Genomic DNA, 23,665 nt, shown 5'->3' on the forward strand with positions numbered 1-23,665 from the left:
GCTATGTTCAGCGAAGGACAAGAGGGATCTTCTCACCTTTGCAGGAGTCTACCATATACCATGCAGGTGTGGACAAGTTTACATAGAGACCACCAAACGCAGCATTGCCCAAACACAAATCAAAAAACATGAAAGGTACTGCAGACTACTTCAACCAGAGAAGTCCGCCATAGCAGAGCACTTGCTGAACCAACCTGGACACAGCATATTATTTGAGAACACAGAAATGCTGGACCACTCTCACAACTACCACATCAGACTACACAGAGAAGCCATTGAAATCCACAAGCATGTAGACAATTTCAACAGAAAGGAGGAAACCATAAAAATGAACAAAATCTGGCTACCAGTATTTCAAATCAGAACAGTAAATAAAGAACAACACTCTGAAAACAGAGAAATTCCAGACATGAAACAATCAGGGACAGCTAACACCTCCAAAGGAAAGATTCTCACAGACAGGAAGAAGCCAGATCTTGAGGCCACAGGGCCATGAAATGATAATCAAGGTGATTAATTACAACATCCACACATGCTTCCAACAGACAATTTTTTCTCCCACCCTGGACCTTACACAGAGATATAAAACCCCACTTACACAGAGATATAAACTCAACATACCTCACAAGCTCTGAGGATGCCTGCCACAGATGTGGGTGAAACGTCAGGAGAGAAAGCTTCTGGAACATGGCCACACAGCCCGAAAGACTCACAGCAACCCACCATATGCTTTTTTTCTGAATCCAGATCTGCTTCATCTGAAACCATAAATTAACAAGGATTATTTTTTTTGCTCACCTTTTTCATTTCAAACAATCTGTAGGTGAACACAAGCTTAATTTAATTTGTCACACAGTAGCCTAAAAAGTAAACTCCTAGGTAAACTCAAAATATTTTTTCCAATTAACTACCAGAAAGTGTTTCAGCAGCACTGGGAGCTTTCCATTCTCAGTGAAGGAATGAAAATAACAGTGCTGACAGGTGCACTCATTCTTTAAAAACTCTGTTTCTAAAATACCTTCTATGGGACATGGGGGCATGTTAGATAGTATTGTAGGATATTTTGAAGAAATAATTTTGAATAATTTTAAAATGGGGGCTTAGAACACATGGAAAATGTCCTCTGTTCTTTCTAGAGATAGTTCTTGGGCATTTTGGAGCAAAATAAAAACTGGCCCCAAGGGTAGCCCTATTTTGTAATTCACAAATACTGGTATAAATAAATACAATGCTTACTATGAGTAATATTCTGATGGGGACTGGCTCTACCATTGGCAAAGTCAAGCAATTAGCTTATGAAGCTCATTCTGGGTGTCAAGAAATGGAAGCAAATTGTTCTTTATTATGATTATATTTCCACTTTGAGATTTTTCTTGTCTGGTGCCAATATAACTTGGCCAGCCTTCAGCACTGTACATCTTGTCCTGGTGGAACAGGGTGTTATTTATTACTGCTTTGCCTTAGAAAGCCAGATATTTAAGACTAGTTCTCTGATGCTGAAACACACTTCATATGGGCACCCTGCCTACAACTGTATAGGTTCAGAATGAACACATGGATGAATGAAAAACAGAAATCAACTTTGGCCTCACTCTTTTGATAAATCAAGACCAAACATTGTACCAGTCAAATGTCAGAAACGACTAGTGAACCTGCCAGCAAAGCTGTTTTCCATTTCTCAACCACCATCCTGGTTCATGGCAGAACTGATTGGCTTTTTGGCATATTCTTCTGCTGGCAAAGATAAAAAATGATCCTTACTCAGGTCACTCTCTTTATGCGAAATCTGTTCAGGTCAGATGTATTCAAAATGTTAAATGTTTTATGCTTTGAAAAGGGAGCTTTAATTGAAATCCACAGGGTTGTGGCATTTATCTTTAGGGAAATGTACAAATAGAATTTCAGGGCTGAAGAACAGGCGAACTAGCACTTTTATTTGTCATAATACAAGCATGACACAAGGGATTTGCTCCTCTCCCACAGTGTTAGCAAATTATTACAAAGTTTTAGGAATAGCAATGGCCTAAAATGACCTGAAATTCACATAATCTAGTCCTCAATAACAGTAATGTTCAACTCAGATCTATACTGACGTTCCAGTTAAGTTAATAACATGCACTGTACTGTATTAAGAGTGCAGTTACAGTTAGGGTAATATTTAAGGATTACTAACAAAGAAAATAAAGCACAGAATCATAAAAAAAATAGTGTGAGCCATCTGATTTTGCAAAGGAAAATTTCAGATTTAAATTTTATAGCCTTTGTTAAGACATTATCACAAGATGTGCCTTTGCCACATAAGTGAGAGATTGGGCACACTACAGGATCTGAGTAGATTTGGATGTCTTAGTAAGGAAAGCCACTGTGGCTAGTGGGGTGTTACAGTTAGAGGAACCAAACAAATCACACATGTACAGTAGAGTCTCACTTATCCAACATTCACTTATCCAATGTTCTGGATTATCCAACACAGTCTGCCTCCCGCCCGGATCCACAGCTGTTTCTCTAGGCAGCAAGGACTGATTTTTTTACGGATTTAATTTTCGACAGTGTTGTTACTGTAAGTCCATTTTATGCTATTCTATCTTTATTTGTAGTCAATTTGTTAGTAGACAATGTTTTTGTAGTAAATGTTTTCAATACACTGTGATGTTTTGGTGCTAAATTCGTAAATACAACTTTCCCTCATTTATTGCTTATAGGTTCCAGAACCACCTGCAATAAGTGAAAATCTGCAAAGCAGGGACACTATATTTTAATATTTATACATTATTTTAGTAGTTATACACTATTTCAAGTCTTTATCAACCAATCGTGTGTTGATAAATCAGCTCCTCCTCCTCCCATTGTTGCTTGGGCTCCTTTTCTCTCCCTTTGGTTTCTCCTTCCTCCCTTCCTTAGGCTGTAAATTATAATTTTTATGATTTATAATAGTCTTTTAGAGTTTATTGAAAAACCGCATACGTGAAAAGTGAACCGCAAATAATAATAATAATAATAATAATAATAATAATAATAATAATAATAATAATAATTTTATTTTTATACCTCGCCCCATCTCCCTGAAGGGACTCGGGGCGGCTTACATGGGGTCAAGCCCAGACATCAGACAGTATAGAAACAAAGCAATAAAACAAGTCAATCAACAATAAAACAAATCATAAAAGATCACATACAATAAATAAATGATAAAATCTTGGGTTGGCTCCAAAAGAAACTGGGCCAAAAGTGCAAGCAGTGTCAGCATAGTAGTGAGGGAACCTGGCTCTTCCAAAAGGCCTTCGACGATTAATTATTAGGTTGAACTATCTGCCCATCCAACTATAGGATTTTCTGCCACTACTATTTTGCACTTTATTTATTTTATTTATTTATTTGCGACATTTATATACCGCCCTTCTCACCCCGAAGGGGACTCAGGGCGGTTTACAAGTATATATACATACAATATATTATATTATACAACTATATTGCAATATTATTAGTAATATTGTATGTAATAGAAATATACAATTATAATAGTAAATCATAATTATTATTACATTGTATTACTTTATGTACTATTTTGACTGAGAAACTACCTCTCCCATTTTGATATATTCTGCACTTTGGCCCAGATCCTTGTTTTAGTCTCCTGTTTTTAATACTTTATGCTGTATGTTGATTACTATGATGGTTTTATTGATATTGATGTTTTACTGTTGGAATAATTGTTTTATCGTTTTATTGTTGTATGTTTCGGGCTTTGTCCCCATGTAAGCCGCTCCGAGTCCCCACTGGGGAGATGGGGTGAGGTATAAAAATAAAGTTGTTATTATTATTATTATTATTATTATTGTAATTATTACATAACATTACCGTGTACTGAACTGCTTTTTCTGACAATTTGTTGTACAACATGATGTTTTGGTGCTTAATTTGTAAAATCATAAAGTAATTTGAAGTCTAATAAGCTTTTCCTTAATCCCTCCTTATTATCCAACATTTTCGCTTATCCAACATTCTGCCAGCCCGTTTATGTTGGATAAGTGAGACTCTACTGTATATAAATTAAATGGTCTACAACAGGCCCCACAACAATTGTATTGAGCACACTGCTTATGGTTCCTCATCATCTTGTTCTCTGACCATTTTTGCTGCAAATCTAAATGACACAGGCCCGCTAGGACTCTTGGCAATTCTGAAAGTGCATGATTTTATATTATTGTATAACCTATCAACCCAGTATTGCACCCAAGGCATCTTACAGCAAAGATTAAAAATAGCAATGAAGTATGGAGGGGACAGGGTAAAGAGCTCCTTTGAAGCTTCTTAGATCATTATTTTCTGATCACTATCGGATTGTGCTTGCAGCAGTCTATTCAGTCAATACAATGGCTAAGCAGAAGGAAATAGATTTAAAATAAAACCAGAGTCCAAAATGTAGAGGAATAAACGCAGAACTAAATGGGGATATTCCAACGCTGGGGCAAGAGGCTCCTTGTCTCCAATACCAGCTCCACAATGAGGCTGCGTCAAATATCTGATTTAGAAGGACTTGATTCCATGTATCTTTCACAAGTTGAGTAGCAATTACAGTAGAGTCTCACTTATCCAACATAAACGGGCCGGCAGAAAGTTGGATAAGCAAATATGTTGGATAATAAGGAGAGATTAAGGAGAAGCCTATTAAACATCAAATTAGGTTATGATTTTACAAATTAAGCACCAAAACATCATGTTTTACCACAAATCAGGTAGAAAAAGTAGTTCAATATGCAGTAATGCTACGTAGTAATTACTGTATTTACGAATTTAGCACCAAAATATCACGATGTATTGAAAACATTGACTACAAAAATGCGTTGGATAATCCAGAACGTTGGATAAGTGAGACTCTACTGTACTATCTTTTTTTTTTTTGAAGTAAGAAATCAACCACTCTGGAATTTTATTTTCTAAAGCTAAGATGAAAATGAAAAAGACTTAAGATATCTTTAAAGGCTCACGGTGATAGGACTATGATTTCATTTTAACTGCCATGGCTGCATGTTAACAAATCCTGGTTATTTGTAGTTTATATTGAGTCACCAGAAGGATTATCTAGATGAGGAATCTAAATACTTCTCCCTAAACTAAAAATCCACAGCATGTTGTCACGGTAGTTAAACAAAATGATTGTGCTATAAATGTGTAAGGTGAAAGAGCTACTAATTCTGCCCCAATTGCTTCTTCTAAGGATACAGCTGTTCTTAAGTGAATGCTACAGAGTAAATATGCAGTCTTTTGTTTTGAGCTCAGCATTGTCATGGGAGATGATGTGCATATAGTAGATAATAAGGTTCTCATTAGTTTTTTTAAAGTTATGCCATAACAAAGAATATGTCAGGCAGAAGAAAGCCAAGGACTGTTTACCACATTAATTAATTATAGGAAAAGGCACATTTTTTTCAGTGGCATGATAGGAGACCTAGACAGGCCTGCACAACTTTAATGAACCTGTCAAGATGAAACCAGCCATGTATTATGACTTGCCAGATGCTCAAGAAAGCCACTGCTCTCTTCTTACAGATCAGAACTCTTGACCTTCCAAACTTTTTTGGGCTTACCATTCTTATCAATCCCTTCCAGGATCACCAGTGATAAGTAAATGTGGAAGTTGGAAATCCAACATTCCTAGAATCTTATAATTATTGAACTGGAAAACACATGACCCCTACATTGGTGGCTCGGGCTGTGGCGCAGGCTGGAGAGCAGCTGCAATGAATCACTGCAATGAATCGCTCTGACCAGGAGGTCATGAGTTTGAGGCCCGCTCGGAGCCTATGTTTGTCTTGTCTTTGTTCTATGTTAAAAGGCATTGAATGTTTGCCTATATGTGTAATGTGATCCGCCCTGAGTCCCCTTCGGGGTGAGAAGGGCGGAATATAAATGCTGTAAATAAATAAATAAGTAAATTGTCCAACTATCCACCCACGGAGTAATCCACTCAGAACTTTTAGCTCAAAGTTTCTGCTTTATGAATTCAGTTGGGGATCAAAATTGGGTGGTTTATCAGAATCCAACAGATGTGAAATATACAGTAGAGTCTCACTTATCCAACATAAACGGGCCGGTAGAATGTTGGATAAGCGAAAATGTTGGATAATAAGGAGGGATTAAGGAAAAGCCTATTAAACGTCAAATTACATTATGATTTTACAAATTAAGCACCAAAACACCATGTTTTACAACATATCGACAGAAAAAAGCAGTTCAATACATGGTAATGTTATGTAGTAATTACTGTATTTACGAATTTAGCACCAAAACATCACAATATAATGAAAACATTGACTACAAAAACACTGGCTACTAACAAATTGACTACAAATAAAGATAGAATTGCATAAAATGAACTTACAGTAACAACATTGTTGGAAATTAAATGCATAAAAAGTACAGTCCTTGCTGCCTCGAGAAACAGCTGTGGATCTGGGCGGGAGGCAGACTGTGTTGGATAATCCAGAATGTTGGATAAGCAAATGTTGGATAAGTGAGACTCCGCTGTATATTCAAAATATCATCAGGATACCCTGATGAATAGAATTTTCAAATATTATGTGCAGAAAACAGCATTTTCTGTACAGAAATACTCTTCTGTATAGAAAGTAGGAAATGTTATTTTCTGCTGATGCAGCCTAGTTGGAGTTTTATATGTCCAAAAGCAGAAATTTGAGGCACTCCAGTAGTGATTTCTAATAAGTATGAAAAAGAACCACTGGTAAGCAATCTCTAGATTAAATTCAAGGAATTGCAAACCCACTTAACAGTAGCACATTTCAGTCCAAAGTTCACCAGCTTGTCTGCAATAACATCATAGGTGACCTTATCAAAAACCTTACTGAAAAATATACTACATGCACATCATTCCACTAATCTATTAAGCTGGTAACTCTACAAAAATAAAGGACATAAGATTTATTTGGCATGGTTTTTTTTAAGAAAGCCATGCTAGCTTTATCACAGCATTCTTTCTGACTATACACAGATTGACTGTCTCATGATCTGTTTTAGGACCTTCTCTGGTACTACGGTATCATCAACGCAACTTGATGTCTTCTTATCTGCTCCTTTTGAAAATGGGGGAAAAATTCATCATTCCCAAAGATTATTCACAAAATTCTCTGAGATTATATCTGCAAGTTCCTTTAAATACACTTGAATGTATTTCATCCAACCCTGACTTCAATTGGAATAATCAGGTATTTCTATACTATCTCTCTACTTTTTCTGGGAATTTTCTGCAATACCCTTAACCCTTGCAGCCTTGTTTGTTCTTTTTTTTATGAAGTAGTATATTGTTTCTGGAATCCCGGTGGCGAAGTGTGTTAAAGCACCGAGCTGCTGAACTTGCAGACTGAAAGGTCCCAGGTTCAAATCGCGGGAGCGGAGTGAGCGCTTGCTGTTGCTCCAGCTCCTGCCAACCTAGCAGTTCAAAAACATGCCAATGTGAGTAGATCAATAGGTACCGCTCTGGCGGGAAGGTAGCAGCACTCCATGCAGTCATACCGGCCACATGACCTTGGAGGTGTCTACGGACAACGCCGGCTCTTCGGCTTAGAAATGGAGATGAGCACCAACCCCCAGAGTCAGACATGACTGGACTTAACGTCCGGGGAAACCTTTACCTTTTTATATTGTTTCTGCTTTCTCTCTCTTTTTTTTTTTTTACACGGTACCCCTAATGTTATCTTGCTGTTCCTTTTCCTCCATGTATAGTCCAACATCACTCTTTTGATTATTTTCAACTGGAGATAAATGGCAAGGCAAGCTTATCTGCCTTCTACCTTTCTCTGTTCTGTGGTTCATCCATGTGTAGTAAGGGATTATGGAGGTAACTGCTGTTTCCCCTGCCTGTTGTACACAGGGGCACACAGCTACAGTATGATAATCTAGAACGGAATTATGTTATTTCCCAGATCAAACATCTTGCATTGTTTACCGTAGGCATGCTGTAAATAGCAAAAATTGACTGTTTCTCCAGCCCTCCTTCATAATCCTCTCACTGAACAAATAGCTAATAATAACTTCCAGGTAAATAGGTACTAAGAAAAAAAAGAGGGGGCTGGGCAAAAATAAAAATACTTGGTAAAAAGGACCTTCTTTTACAGAAACTTTGTGAATATAGTCATACCAGTACCCTAAATTTACTGAAACCAGTAGAATTTAAAATCTTTCTTGGAGCTATTAAAACATCTGTGGCAGGAAAAGATCATACAGGCATCCATCTTTAGATTCTACCAAGCCTGCTTCAGCCCTAGGACTACCTGAATTATGAAATGACAAGCCTTTTCAACTCTATAATCCTACCTTTCAATAACTGTATACCTCCCAGCTCTCTATACTTTATGTCTTGGTTGGTAACTGGTGTCTTTTACATGTTCAGGAAACTATTATAATGTCATCTTCCATTATAGGACAGTCTCAGCAGCATAGTCAACAGCCAGAGATTTCTAGAGAAGAAGTTTTAAACATCTGCTTTAAATATAGACTCTGATGTTAGTATAATAGGCCACAATCCACAGGGCCTATTTAAGAGCATGTAATGAAACCTCTGGTGGCACAGTGTGTTAAAGCACTGAGCTGCTGAACTTGTGGACCAAAAGGTCCCAGGTTCAAATCCCAGGAGCGGAATGAGCGCCCGCTGTTAGCCCCAACTCTTGCCAACCTAGCAGTTCAAAAACATGCCAATGTGAGTAGATCAATAGGTGCCACTCCGGTGGGAAGGTAAGGGCGCTCCATGCAGTCATGTCGGCCACATGACCTTGGAGGTGTCTACGGACAATGCCGGCTCTTCAGCTTAGAAATGGAGATGAGCACCAACCCCCAGAGTCGGTCACGACTGGACTTAACGTCAGGGGAAAACCTTTACCTTTACCTAATGAAACCATACAAAGCTCAAGAAACATCTTTGACAGTCACTGGCAATGGAGTAAACTAATGAAAGAATCAAATCTTTTACTTGTGTAATTGCTTGTTACATCTATTAGAAGCAGAAACTATGAAGGACACCGAAAGATGCTCTTTTTATCCCTGTATAAAAATGGCATTTTTGTCTACTTATACCAAATGCCTTGAGAAGTTTTTATCTTTAAAGACAGCCTACAAATAATTTATGAACAAAAACACACAAACAAGCTAATTTACATTATTCAAGGCTTATTTCCTGGCTTTGCATTCCCTCCAGCTTCAGATCACTTCTCAAAGAATGAAAAGAAGAGGCTCAAGTCTGAACCTAGCTGAGGGGCTTTATGTAAGGGCACCCAAACAAACTTCTATAGGCAGCCATCTGAACATCCAAGATTTCTCCAGTCATGCAGATGCTCTAACAGTTTGTATAAATTCTTATTCCAGGCCAAATGTCCTTTTTATGTTTTTATATGGCAATACTGTCCTGGAGGTACCGAAAGTATAATGAAAAATTATCCTAGGAATATCTCCTTGGAAGTTTTGACACACACATATTTTAAAAAAAATACTTTTAAACTTGAGATGTCAGCTACATAAACACACACATAAATACAGTTTACATTGAAGAAACATTATCAACCATTTTCAAAAGCACCTAAGGACAAAGGGCACACATAGACCTAATTATCCAACTATAAAGCAAATACATGGCTCCTCTGTAAGAACACTGCATCGCCGTCACAGTGATGAAGAATCAAACTGTCATTCCACAAAGGAGAACATGACACTCATAATGGCTCTCAACAGCTTTGTTTCATAGCTGTTCGACAGGTTAAAATGTTTGCATTTGGAGGCTACCTATGAAATGCCATCTGGAAATCCAGAAATGTTGCAGATACTCAAATTAGAAACTTATAAACCTACAGATGCTGTGTACTCAGTAAAGCAGACAAGAACTGTATGTTTTTGAAATATGAATAGGAACCTCAGCCCCGACTCAGTAGCTCTGAATGTTTCTCTTGGCAAATGTTTATACGCACATCTAAGAATGCAGTCTGATGCATACAGACCCAAAATTAACTCCCATGGAACACAGTAGAAGTTAATTTTTAATCAGATATGATTCGGCAGCAGGTCTATGTGACAAATGAAACTTATGGCCTAGATTCAATTGGTAGTTCCAACAAAAAAAATGAACAAACTGCTGAATTTTAAACTGCCACTTCAAGGAATCACAATGATTCAAAAGGTCTACCCTCACCAAAACTTGATTTAGGCTTCTGAGTTACAATTTTTACAATGTTACAATGGGGCCGGGCTGTGGCGCAGGCTGGTAAACAGCTGCTGCAATAAATCACTCTGACCATGAGGTCATGAGTTTGAGGCCAGCCCGTGGCGGGGTGAGCACCCATCAATTAAAAATAAAAAATAGCCCCTGCTCGTTGCTGACCTAGCAACCCGAAAGATAGTTGCATCTATCAAGCAGGAAATAAGGTACCACTTATAAAAGTGGGGAGGCAAGTTTAACTAATTTACAATGTTGGAATGAGTCCCCTTCGGGGTAAGAAGGGCGGAATATAAATACTGTAAATAAATAAATAATAATTTTTTGACAAAAATTAGGGATGGCTAACACCTGCCAACCTAGCAGTTCGAAAACATGCAAATGTGAGTAGATCAATAGGTACTGCTCCAGCGGGAAGGTAAGGGCGCTCCATGCAGTCATGCCGGCCACATGACCTTGGAGGTGTCTACGGACAACGCCGGCTCTTTGGCTTAGAAATGGAGATGAGCACCAACCCCCAGAGTTGGTCATGACTGGACTTAATGTCAGGGGAAAACCTTTATCTTTACCTTACTAACACCTTCATAAAGACCAAAGAAAATACCACAGAACTATGTGAGCTGATGAGCTCTCTGGAACCCTTTTTTAAGATTAGAAAAAATAGGAAATGAAGGAGAAAAAACTAATAGTCCAAAAATGGACAGTGGCAGCCTTTGAATATTCTCAGGATGGAGATTACAGACACAGCGAGAAGAGAGAAGTAAAGGTATCAGTTTACATCTGGCCTTGTTTGCTGGGCTGCATGGTTCATGGATACCGATGTCACTAAGAGAGCTGACCATGGCCTTGGTTAAAGGACACTGGCTCCTGAGTCAGCTTATAAGAGAAAAAAAAAAACATGGTTGCTTTTCTATAAGCAAAGCTGGAGATCAAATATACAGAGTACACTACGTTTTTAAAAAAAATAAAAACAATTGGAGACAGCTTATGAAAGCTGAGTATCCCTTATCTGAAATGCCCAGGGGACTCCCAGATGTTTTGATGTTTTACCATCCCTGTGGGAGGCTTCTCTCATGTCCCCGCACGGAGCTGGAGCTGATAGAGGGAGCTCATCCACGCTCTCCCCGGGTGGGATTCGAACCTGGCAGCTTTCAGGTCAGCAACCCAACCTTCAAGTCACGAGGCTTTTATCCCCTAGGCCATCGGAGGCTCTAGTAGATGGGTAGAAAATGTCACTGTAGCCCAAGACAATGGCATATGCAATTCGGATCCTTTTAAAAGTAACTGAGTATCTAAGTAATGTTGTTATTTTGAGAAACAAGTATGAGCTACAGTAGAGTCTCACTTATCCAATATAAATGGGCCGGCAGAACGTTGGATAAGTGAATATGTTGGATAATAAGGAGGGATTAAGGAAAAGCCTATTAAACATCAAATTAGGTTATGATTTTACAAATTTAGCACCAAAACATCATGTTATACAACAAATTTGACAGAAAAAGTAGTTCAATACGCAGTAATGCTATGTAGGAATTACTGTATTTACAAATTTAGCACCAAAATATCATGATGTATTGAAAACATTGACTACAAAAATGTGTTGGATAATACAGAATGTTGGATAAGTGAAGGTTGGATAAGTGAGACTCTACTGTATTTCTAAAAACTCTGGGGGTTGGTATGCATCTCCATTTCTAAGCCGAAGAGCTGGCGTTGTACATAGATACCTCCAAGGTCATGTGGCCGGCATGACTGCATGGAGCGCCCTTACCTTCCCGCCTGAGCGGTACCTATTGATCTACTCACATTTGCATGTTTTCGAACTGCTAGGTTGGCAGGAGCTGGAGCTAACAGCGGGCGCTCACACCGCTCCCGGGGTTTGAACCTGGGACCTTTCGGTCTCCAGCTCAGTGCTTTAATGCACTTCACCACCGGGGCTCCATAAGTTACCAACAGATAATTTCAGCTTTTTTGGTGTACCCTTAACTTTCTATTTTAAAGGTAATAGAAGGGAATTAAGGAGCCCCGGTGGCGAAGTGCGTTAAAGCGCTGAGCTGCTGAACTTGCAGACTGAAAGGTCCCAGGTTCAAATCCCGGGAGTGGCGTGAGCAGCCGCCTTAGCTCCAGCTTCTGCCAACCTAGCAGTTCGAAAACATGCCAATGTGAGTAGATCACATTGCTCCGGCGGGAAGGTAAAGGCGTTCCATGCAGTCATGCAGGTCACATGACTTTGGAGGTGTCTACAGACAACGCCGGCTCTTCGGCTTAGAAATGGAGATGAGCACCAACCCCGAGAGTCAGACATGACTGAACTTAACGTCAGGGGAAACCTTTACCTTTACCTTTTAGAAGGGAATTGCTTTCTTTTCACTCCCTTTAAGTGAATGGATCTAGTTCAAGTACAGTTACCAGAAGTCAGATTTAATCCAGTGTCTTCTACAAATAAGGAAAGCTATAACAGACGGATCATATATACTAAAGAATTAACGAACTTTTGACATCACTAACTGCCATAGCTCAATTCTGTGGAATCATGGGAGTTGTACTTTTACAAGTTATTTTTCCTTCGCAGCAAAAGAGGGCTGGTGAATGCCAAACTACAACTCTCAAGATTCGATAGCATTAAGCCACGGCAGTTAAAGTGGTGTCAAACTGCATTAATTCCATAGTGTAGCTGCACTCATAGTACATACAGTAGAGTCTCACTTATCCAGCACTCACTTATCCAATGTTCTGGATTATCCAACGCATTTTTGTAGTCAATGTTTTCAATGCATTGTGATGTTTTGGTGCTAAATTCGTAAATACAGTAATTACTACATAGCATTAATGTGTAATGAACTACTTTTACTGTCAAATTTGTTGTATAACATGATGTTTTGGTGCTTAATTTGTAAAATCATAACCTATTTTGATGTTTAATAGGCTTTTTCTTAATCTCTCCTTATTATCCAACATATTCACTTATCCAACGTTCTACCGGCCCGTTTATGTTGCATTAGTGAGACTCTACTGTAGTTGGATAGCTATAGGAAAGAGAGACAAACTTCTGTAAATATATTTATTTTGCTGAAGAGAACGTTGCATCAAGTAAAACAAGGTTGGGAAAATGTGAACTCTACAGCAGTGATTCCCAAAGTGGGCGCTACCGCCCCCTGGTGGGCGCTGCAGTGATCCAGGGGGGCGGTGATGGCCACAGGTGCATTTGCCATATGCATATGCATATATATATATACAGTACAGTCTCACTTATCCAACATAAACGGGCCGGCAGAATGTTGGATAAGCGAATATGTTGGATAATAAGGAGGGATTAAGGAAAAGCCTATTACACATCAAATTAGGTTATGATTTTACAAATGAAGCACCAAAACATCATGTTTAACAACAAATTTGACAGAAAAAGTAGTTCAATATCCAGTAATGCTATGTAGTAATTATTGTATTTACAAATTTAGCACCAAAATATCACAACGTATTGAAAACATTGACTACAAAAATGCGTTGGATAATCCAGAACGTTGGATAAGCGAGTGTTGGATAAGTGAGACTCTACTGTGTGTGTGTGTGTGTGTGTGTGTGTGTGTGTATATATATATATATATATATATATATATATCTTTCTTTCTGTTTAATTGCTATTAAAAAATTAAAAATTAATTTCCAGGGTGTGCTAAGTAATATTTTTTCTGGAAAGGGGGCGTTAGGCCAAATAAGTTTGGAAGCCACTGCTTTACAGAGAAGCAGAATCCTAATTATTTCCTTGATGGATAGATTATATCAACACACACTGCCAACCTTGGAAATCCTGTGTTTTGTGACTGCACCAAAGGATCTGTTAAGTGAACCCATACATCTCTCTTCCATTCTCTCTCTGTCTCTTCTCTCTCTGTATATAAGCCACTCCGAGCCTTGGTGGAGTGTTTTTAAGATTTTTTTTTTTAAAAAAAGATATTTTAAAGATGTTTTTAAATTGTTAGATTTTAGCCTTTCTTGTAAGCCGCCCCGAGCCCTAGGGGAGTGGCGGCATATAAGTTTAAATAATAAATAAATAAATAAATTCTGCAGTTACCTTCTAGTGCACTTCAGATGTGTTACCCACAAACAGAAAACTAGGGATCATGCTCTTGGAAACAGAGTCCAACATATGAGGAGGCGGGGAGAAATATGAGCAGCTAGTGGCTGTAAAGCTGTTTTTGTTTTCTTTAAATCATTTTCAACTTATGGCATTGCTAAAAGGAAGCCTTTGTAGAGTTTTCATGGCAGCATTTATGGGAAGATGGTTTGCCAATGCCTTACCATGATGCTGAGAGAGTATGACTTGACCAAGGTCATCCAGTGGGTTTCCATGGCTCAGTGGGGATTTGAACCCTGCTATCCAAAGACACTTGTCAACACTGAATCAGCAGATTCACCAACCCAGCAAAACCAAAGCCATCAGGCATTACTGGTCCAGGACAGAAAGTTAGTTCACACAGATTAGGTTTAATAGATTGTTTCAATGAGGTGGGAAGGAAGAGAAGCCAAGCAAAACAAAACAGGATTGACATGCAGCTACATTCAAAGGACTATTCACACTTAAATGCTTGAGGATATTCAGTTCCAATAGGTAATTCCCCTAAACTGTTGAAACACTCAGCTAAGTTTTGTTTTCTCATCTACACATTGTTCTCACATAACGAGAATCCTTCCCTTCAGTGCTTCTTTTGATGTAGCCTTTCCAGGATGGCATTGTTAGTAAATGATTCCTCTGAAATGTCAGGAAACAGTTGCTCATAGAAAGCCCTTGTCATTGCTCGTTTTACAAGAGCGCGACACACAGAGATGATTGCAGATCGTCTTATTTGAAACAGCAGTTCAGTCTACAGATCATTCAGGTCCACTACCAGAGAAATTGACTTTTTAATTAAAAGAAAGATTTTAAAAAATAGAAACAAAACTTCACCAACAAACAGCCTTTAGGAAACATGGCAAACTCATTCTTATTACCACTGCATCAGCGATAGGAAGTATACCAAGCAGGGCACTCACAACAGAAATTTCCATGTTAAACAAACAAACAACACACAAGATAGACATCTTTGGGTCTGCCTGAAGCTTAAGTTGCATAAATGGTGGGATTGCCTTATCATTACTACTATTATTACTACAGTCATGCCGGCCACATGACCTTGGAGGTGTCTACGGACAATGGCTTAGACATGGAGATGAGCACCAACCCCCAGAGTCGGTCATGACTGGACTTAACATCAGGAGAAAAACTTTACCTTTACTATTACTACATTAGAGTCTTGCTTATCCAACCTTCACTTATCCAACATTCTGTATTATCCAACACAGTCTGCCTTTTAGTAATAAATGTTTTTGTAGTCAGTGCTTTCCAGACATTGCAATATTTTGGTGCTAAATTCATAAATACAGTAATTACTACATAACGTTACCGTGTACTGAACTGCTTTTTCTGTCAATTTATTGTAAAACATGTTTTAGTGCTTAATTTGTAAAATCATAACGTAATTTGATGTTTAATAGACTTTTCCTTAGTACCTCCTTATTATCCAACATTTTCGCTTATCCAATGTTCTGCCGGCCCATTTATACCGGATAAGTGAGACTCTACTTATTAGCTATGTCTCCTTTGAAATCAATTAGGCTTTTGAGAGCATGATAGCAATGGATTAGACTTCTAAATTCTGCAAACACAGAATGCCAAAGATTAGATTTTCCTTGTTGAAAACATTCATAAGGGCAGACAATAGCCACACGCAGAGAGGTGGGCTAATGTCTCAATGCTAGGCAGAGTCTGAAGATAGATTACAAACAGCTATTTGTAATTAGTTCCTTTCACCTGTAACTAAGGCATAACAATGTCACATTAGGACTATAAGTTACCAACAGATAATTTCAGCTTTATGGTGTACCTTTAACTTTCTAGTTCCTTCTGCATTCCACACAATGTGACCTCTCTGTGTGAAAAGGGAACATCATATGATCCAAGTCTCAGAACAGAAAATACATTCACCCATGATGCCTTAAGGATGACTTTAGGAGTATCAGCATCAGCTTTTGCATGGAAGGACTTATTTCTTCAAATGCACTGATTGTTTTGGTCTATATCTGCTGCCTTTTCCAGAACCTAAGTTATCACAGAAGTTTTATGTTTAATTTTGCTTGATTTTCTGTTTACGAAATGATATGCAGATTGCACAAAATTCTATCAAAGACAGACAGCTGCCATGGTGTAACTTGTTATCAGACAGAGTGCAATTAAGAGAGTTATAGAATGCAAGCTATGATTTACTGAGATGTGGCTTAATCAAGTTTCACCCACATAGCAACTCTTCAAAGAAATCTTTATGTAAGATAAGTTGGAATGCAAGCAACAAAAGGGGTCTTGGTAGACTTGCAACCAGATCAAACAAATTGAAAAAGACAATGTGTTGGTTTGAATAGAAACTCTGCTGTTGCAAGTCTGTCGAGACGAGTCCACGCATCTATGTTTGTACTCTGATATTTACTATTGCTCATCATGTACTGTACTTACATGGCAGTTCAGTAAAACCCTTCACATTTGCTGGAGTTGAGGCACAGAGCCCCCATGAAAGTGAAAAACCACAAATAAAGGTTTTTGGGGTTTTTTACCTGAGAGAACACCTCACTAGAAATGTCTAGTTCTTCCAGCATTACTTTATGGTCAACTTCTGTTGGAAGTTGACCATAGAATTGAATGGGAGGACCGAAAGATTCCTAGAGATATCTTCTCTCTAGAAATCTCTAGGTCTTCCATCATGACCAGAAGAAACTGATTTAGAGTCACACTGGAGCACTTAGAGATTTTTATATTTTAATCAAATCTATGAATAATCAAATCTACAATAGTCAAAATGGCAAATGAGGAGGGATGACTGTAGTAGGTTATGAGCACACTATGTGGTCACTGTTCTAAGTCTAAATCTCCTACCTAGAAGTAGATAACGGAATAGTAACTCAATTGCTACATCCCAGAGCTTTGGGCTGGGGGAGATATATTTTTGGATGAGAACTCCCAGAATCCAATAGCTATCATTGCTGGAAATCAGGGATCTGCCATCCAAAAAGGTTACTCTCTGCATCTTTCCTTTCTAAAATTTGTATTACGATTTGTTGATCTGTGTTGTTTTGGTTGCTATTATTACTATGTATATTGTATTTTTGTTGTAAGCCACCCAAGTCCGTTTTGGGAGAGGGGGCGGGGTACAAATAAAGATGATGATGATGATGATGATGATGATGATGATGATGATGATGATGATGATGAATATTATTATTATTAAAGTTCTGGTTCTGCTAGCCCTTAGAACCCTTCTACACTGTCTTTATAACCCAGGGTCTGATCTCAGGTTATCTGCTTTGAACCACATTACATGAGTCTACACTGCCAGATAATCTGGGATAAAAAGATAATCTGGGATCACTACAGGGCAGTGTAGAAGTGGCCTCAGTGTCTTTAATTTATTTATTTATTATTTATTTACAGCATTTATATTCCGCCCTTCTCACCCCGAAGGGGACTCAGGGCGGATCACATTACACATATAGGCAAACATTCAATGCCTTTTTAACATAGAGCAAAGATAAGACAAACATAGGCTCCGAGCGGGCCTCGAACTCATGACCTCCTGGTCAGAGTGATTCATTGCAGCTGGTTGCAGCTGGCTTGCTCTCCCGCCTGCGCCACAGCCTGGGCCCCACAACACCAAGCCACAACACCAAGAAAAGGAAAGGATGAATCCTGATTTGAAGAGACTATGACCAAATCATCTTAGGCGTGAGCCTCCTTCAATTCCTGCTGGGCTAACCTGGTGGTGATGAGAGACTACAGTCCCTTCCACACTGTCCTTTATCCCAGGATGTGATCCCAGATTATCTGCTTTACTCTGGAATGCATGAGTCCCCATTGCCAGATATCCTGGGATAAACAGATAATCTGGGATCAGATCCTGGGGTATAGGGACAAGGTGGAAGGACCCTTTGATCTTTGAAAATATATCTATATTCATATGACCTCACCCAAGCTTTAAAATCTATCCCAGAGCTCCTGCTCATATGCCATGATGTAAGTCCTATTTGGGTAACAGGAATGAGGGAGAGGGCTTTTTTAGAGGTGGCCTCAAGAGCAAATAGCTTCAAATTGCCAATTGTATGAATTGATTTTTTTCAAAAAAAGATTTAGTATAAGATACTTTATCTTGAGTGAGGTATTTTAATCTTTGCAATTTTAAGTTACAGAGATATTTAAGGCTTAAAATCAATGGCTAGCCCCTGCTTGAGTTGTCTTATTGAATCACTGGGGCATAGATAGCATTCAGGAATTGATCCAAGCTGTTTTAGTTAGGCCTAATGATTGCATGTACGCCTAAACGTTTGGTATTTTTGTTTTAGGTGTGCTATTTTTATTTATCCTTTTAAAAACTGCCCTTCTTTTATGCTGTTCTTTCTATTGTCTATTTTTATCTTTTGTGATCTGCCTTGCGATGATGACACCCTAAAAGATGCCCTATAAATAACTGCATAGATACATTCAATCAATAAAACAGGATCAAGCAAATGGATTTGACTGTCACATCGTTCTTTGCAAGGGTGGGGGGAAGGGATACAGGACATCCACAGAAATGGACAAAGCACACATTTTAAAAAAACACACACACATTTTTAGCCTGAAAAAATATTTCTCTTGGAACCTCTAGATCAGTGGATCTCAACCTGTGAGTCCCAGTTGTTTTGGCCTACAATTCCCAGAAATCCCAGCCAGTTTACCAGCTTTTAGAATTTCTGGGAGTTGAAGACCAAAACATCTGGGGACCTACAGGTTGAAAACCACCGCTCCAGTACAACAGTATGGTAAATTTCCAGCACAAGTTGACCACAGAATTGTACTGGAAGACCTAGGGCCCTTCCAGCCATATAACCCAGAATATCAAGGCAGACAATTCACAATATCTGCTTTGAACTGGGTTATCTGAGTCTACACTGTCATATAATCCAGTTCAATGTGGATTTTATGTGGAAGGGGCCCTAGACATTCCTAGAGAGAAAATATCAATTAAATCCGCAAATAATCAAATCTGCAAAACTTAACTCACACATGTGGAGGATATATACACAGACATGTAGAAATTTAAACATTTTTCTACAGTTTTTAAAGATGTTTTAAATAGTTTTGTACAGATTGCTGTTTTTGTACAAAATGTTTTATATCTATATATAGATCAATACCATTAAACAATCAATACAGCACTATTTAAGTCATTGAAATACATTTTTCCCTTTTCTTTAAAATCAACAAAACAGCACATCATAAAAGCCCATCACAGTAAATTGTGAAAAGCCTGATGCAATTCCAGGTAGCTTTTCTCTAGGAACTGTCCAAAGATGCTAGTGCTGCTGTCATGTACAATGTCATGTGCATGACAGAACTAGAGAAGGCAGAATTACTTTCTCTATTTTACAAATTCCAGAATGGCTATGTATGTTTAGGGAGAAGCAGTTTTGTCAACTGCTGTTGTGCATACAGGAGACAGCAGCGTGATGAAGGAAATTTCTAATACAGGCCACAATTGTTAAATTATCCATGAATACAAGAAATAGATGCATGACATTTTTACACAGAAGATGTGTTTAAATTTTATTTTTCAATTACTTACTACTTATTTGGGAGAGAGTTTCAGAAATAACAGCATGTCAAATGCAACCTAAATTAGATACCCACATTTGTTAAATACAACATACATCTCCAAAAGACCAATTCTTCTTTTCCATTAGTCAGATGTTGCAAACTCATATTTGCTTCCATTTACTAAGCAGCACATAATGAGTCCATTTAATCTAAGAGACTTGAAGAGCCTGCAAACCCATTTTCTCTTGTACAGTAGAGTCTCACTTATCCAACATAAACGGGCCGGCAGAACGTTGGATAAGCGAATATGTTGGATAATAAGGAGGCATTAAGGAGAAGACTATTAAACATCAAATGAGGTTATGATTTTACAAATTAAGCACCAAAATGTCATGTTATATAACAAATTTGACAGAAAAAGTAGTTCAATATGCAGTAATGCTATGTAGTAATTACTGTATTTACGAATTTAGCACCAAAATATCACAATATATTGAAAACATTGACTACAAAAATGCGTTGGATAATCCAGAACGTTGGATAAGCGAGTGTTGGATAAGTGAGACTCTACTGTATTTCTTTTCCTCCTAGGAAGGCATTTTGGCTTAACTTCAGAATCTGATATATTTTGATACCTCTTCATAACACTGACACCACATTTTTCTGTTCAATCTATGTCCTGTTTGATTCTGTTTTGTACAATAATGAGCTATATTTAATGATTGTCAAAATTTGTAATTAAGTTCCAACATATTTAAACATGGAGTTTTCCACTGAATAACTGAAAAAACAATCACTCCACCATCACCCCAGCATCTAATTTCCGAATGAAATATGTTTGCAGAAATGGCTTCTGTATGCCTAGTTTGGAAGAACTGTCAAACGATGTCAAATGGTTAAATGTCCTTGGGAATCATAACCTCGAAGAAAATTACACAATCCATAATGCATTTTATAATCTTTCTGTAGTAAAAATAACTTTAAAATTGTGAAGAAGACTAAGCAATTCATAGAATTCCATCTATTTTCAACAAAAACAGGTGGGAAAACTGCCTCTCCCTCAACAGCATAAAAAGTTTCTGCAAATAATACATCAAAACAGAGGTGAATACCCTTTCTCTGGAGAGGAAAGGAGACTCGGAAGTGATATTCCCAGAGTACATATTTGCTTATGGGTTAACGTATAGTTTCATAGACTTTTTGAGTGACTCAACACCATGATTTCTCTGAAGTTGAAAGCTTCACAGAATCTCACTGATAAAAATCAAAGGGAAGTAGAATATGTCAAGTGATTAAATGTTCTTGAGAATCACAACTGCCTTGCTGCTCCCAAAAATCAGAATAAACCCCAAAAAGAATGAAAGACACCATTTGCAAGAAGTGACTGAACAATGTAATCATGCAATATATCAAACCTTCATCTTTTGCAAAAAAAATAAAAAATGGAACTGGGTCAGAATGGTCATGTTTGCAGCTCTTTTGTGTGGTTGGGATGAGCGAGCAAATTTCAGGGGATGGGCTTTTTTTTTCGTGTCAGGAGCAACCGGAGTTGCTTCTGGAGTGAGAGAATTGGCCGCCTGCAAGGACGTTGCCCAGGGGGCCATGTCCCCGCATGGAGCTGGAGCTGATAGAGGGAGCTCATCCACACTCTCCCCGGGTGGGATTCGAACCTGGCAGCTTTCAGGTCAGCAACCCAACCTTCAAGTCACAAGGCTTTTATCCCCTAGGCCACTGGAGGATGGTGGGTGGAACTATAGTTTTTCAGTCTTTATCTGAATTGGTATGGAAATCCTCTCTGCCAATGTGATGCCTTGAAATAATACTATGTTTTGATGAAACATCATTCTGGAATATTTGGAAAACCACAAAAATCTCACCTGAACATTTTCCTGTGAAGAAAAATAAAGGAAGCTATGCCCCCCCTCCCCCCCAATCTACACTGAACTCTCTTATTTTTGAAATGTTGGTCAGCCCTAACAAAGTCTAAATGTATTTTTATTAGCAGGAGCAATAAAGCAAAATATCCTTGGAAATGCACTCCATATCAGTGAATTATTTATACACTACCAAACCTAATGATCAGTTAAACCAAATTTGGTGGTGTGCCCAATAAAGTATCTACAAAGTGGTCTGATCCAATCAATTTTTTCCCCAAGACATGTACATTGCTATTGGATGCCTCCTGCTTAGCAGGTTTGCAGTGGTTTTGGGGTGGAAAAGGGCTTCCCCTCCTCTTATTCTTCCTTCTGGCAGATTGTTTACAGTAAAAGCAGCATGTCAGGGTCTAGGACGATGCAAACATGAACCCAGTTCTCTCTTAAAGTCATGTATGATAAACTGCACCTGTCAAGCAAACTCACAAAACCTGCAGGTCAGAAGTGATTTGATTCTACAAGACTCCTTTCTCTTTGGTTCAGTCCCTGTTATCCTTGAATATATATTCTCAGGGAACAAGACTCCTTCTGAGATTTGAGCATCTGGACACCTATGCATCGATGCCACCCTGAAAACCAAATGAATCAATACCATGTTTTCCCGAAAATAAGACAGTGCCTTATATTATTTTTTGCTCTCAAAGACATGCTAGGTCTTATTTTCAGGGGATGTCTTATTTTTCCATGAAGAAGAATTCACTTTTATTGTTGAACAAAAAAAAGAACATTTATTATATACTGTACAGTAGATATAATCACAAACCAGCATAACCAGATAAACTGTGAATCCTATCAAGAATTTCCTGTTACTACCATTATTTTCACGTACAGCAATCTATGGTACATACATTTACCAAGCCTGCATGCTCTGGTGTTCTGTTTGGCAGGCATGCTTCCAAACAAAAACTTTGCTAGGTCTTACTTTTGGGGGAGGCCTTATATTTAGCAATTCAGCAAAATCTCTACTAGGTCTTATTTTCTGGGGATGTCTTATTTTAGGGGAAACAGGGTAGAACAAAGCAAGGGAAGGAGAAAACTCATATAACATTTGCTTATTCTTATGCACAAATGCAAAATTAGAAATGCAGAAGGTTGATTAAAATAGAAATAGAACATATTTCACAATTATGAAGAAGACTGTGATGAGGTGTTTGCTTTATCTTAGGTTGATAAACACTGATCGGCAATTTGAATAACTCTGTTCACCCTTTATAGAGCTCTTTGACTTGGATTGTACTTCCCTTCATATAAAAGATAACTGCAGACAGAGGACTGTCCTTTCTAAAGTGGGTAAGTAATGATTCAGGGTCAGCTATTAGAAGCGAATACACCCACATACTTTTGAACATTCAATTTCCCATTTTCTTCTTTTCCCTTTCTCCCCGGGCCCTTCCACACAGCCATATAACTTAGAATATCAAGGCAGAAAATCCCACAATATCTGCTTTGAACTGGGTTATTTGAATCCACACTGCCATATATTCCAGGTCAAAGTTGAAAAGGTGGGATTTTATTCATCTGTGTGGAAGGGCACCCACTTTCTCTCCCTCTTAACTCAGGATTCTTATGTTACTTGTTGCCACATGGATGCTATCAAAAGTCCCAAGATTAAGGGCCTCACCATTTTCTGGGACAGATGAGGAGTCTCTATGCAATGTCCCACACATATAACACAGTAGGACCCTCTGAATGAGCATTTGGTCTAAATCCTAGAATCATAGAATCATAGAATAGTAGAGTTGGAAGAGACCTCATGGGCCATCTAGTCCAACTCCCTGCTAAGAAGCAAGAAATCTCATTCAAAGCACCCCCGACATATGGCCATCCAGCCATATGTAATTCTAAGCTGTGTAAAACTCC

The 23,665-nt window shown here is 38.4% G+C and overlaps 1 protein-coding gene across 5 annotated transcripts in view; it reads right to left on the bottom strand.

The window, feature by feature from the left end:
• The window catches only part of b3galt1 (beta-1,3-galactosyltransferase 1), a 538,987-nt gene that overhangs the window by 447,657 nt on the left and 67,665 nt on the right, over positions 1 to 23,665 (bottom strand). For all 5 annotated transcript variants that reach the window (XR_010002361.1, XM_062969194.1, XM_062969191.1 and 2 more), the window contains exon 2: positions 622 to 758. The gene's annotated coding sequence lies outside the window, so the exon portion shown is untranslated. The remainder of the gene's footprint in view (positions 1 to 621; positions 759 to 23,665) is intronic.

The sequence above is a fragment of the Anolis carolinensis genome, chromosome 1 (genome assembly GCF_035594765.1).
Source record: "Anolis carolinensis isolate JA03-04 chromosome 1, rAnoCar3.1.pri, whole genome shotgun sequence".
Classification (NCBI taxonomy): Eukaryota; Metazoa; Chordata; class Lepidosauria; order Squamata; family Dactyloidae; genus Anolis; species Anolis carolinensis.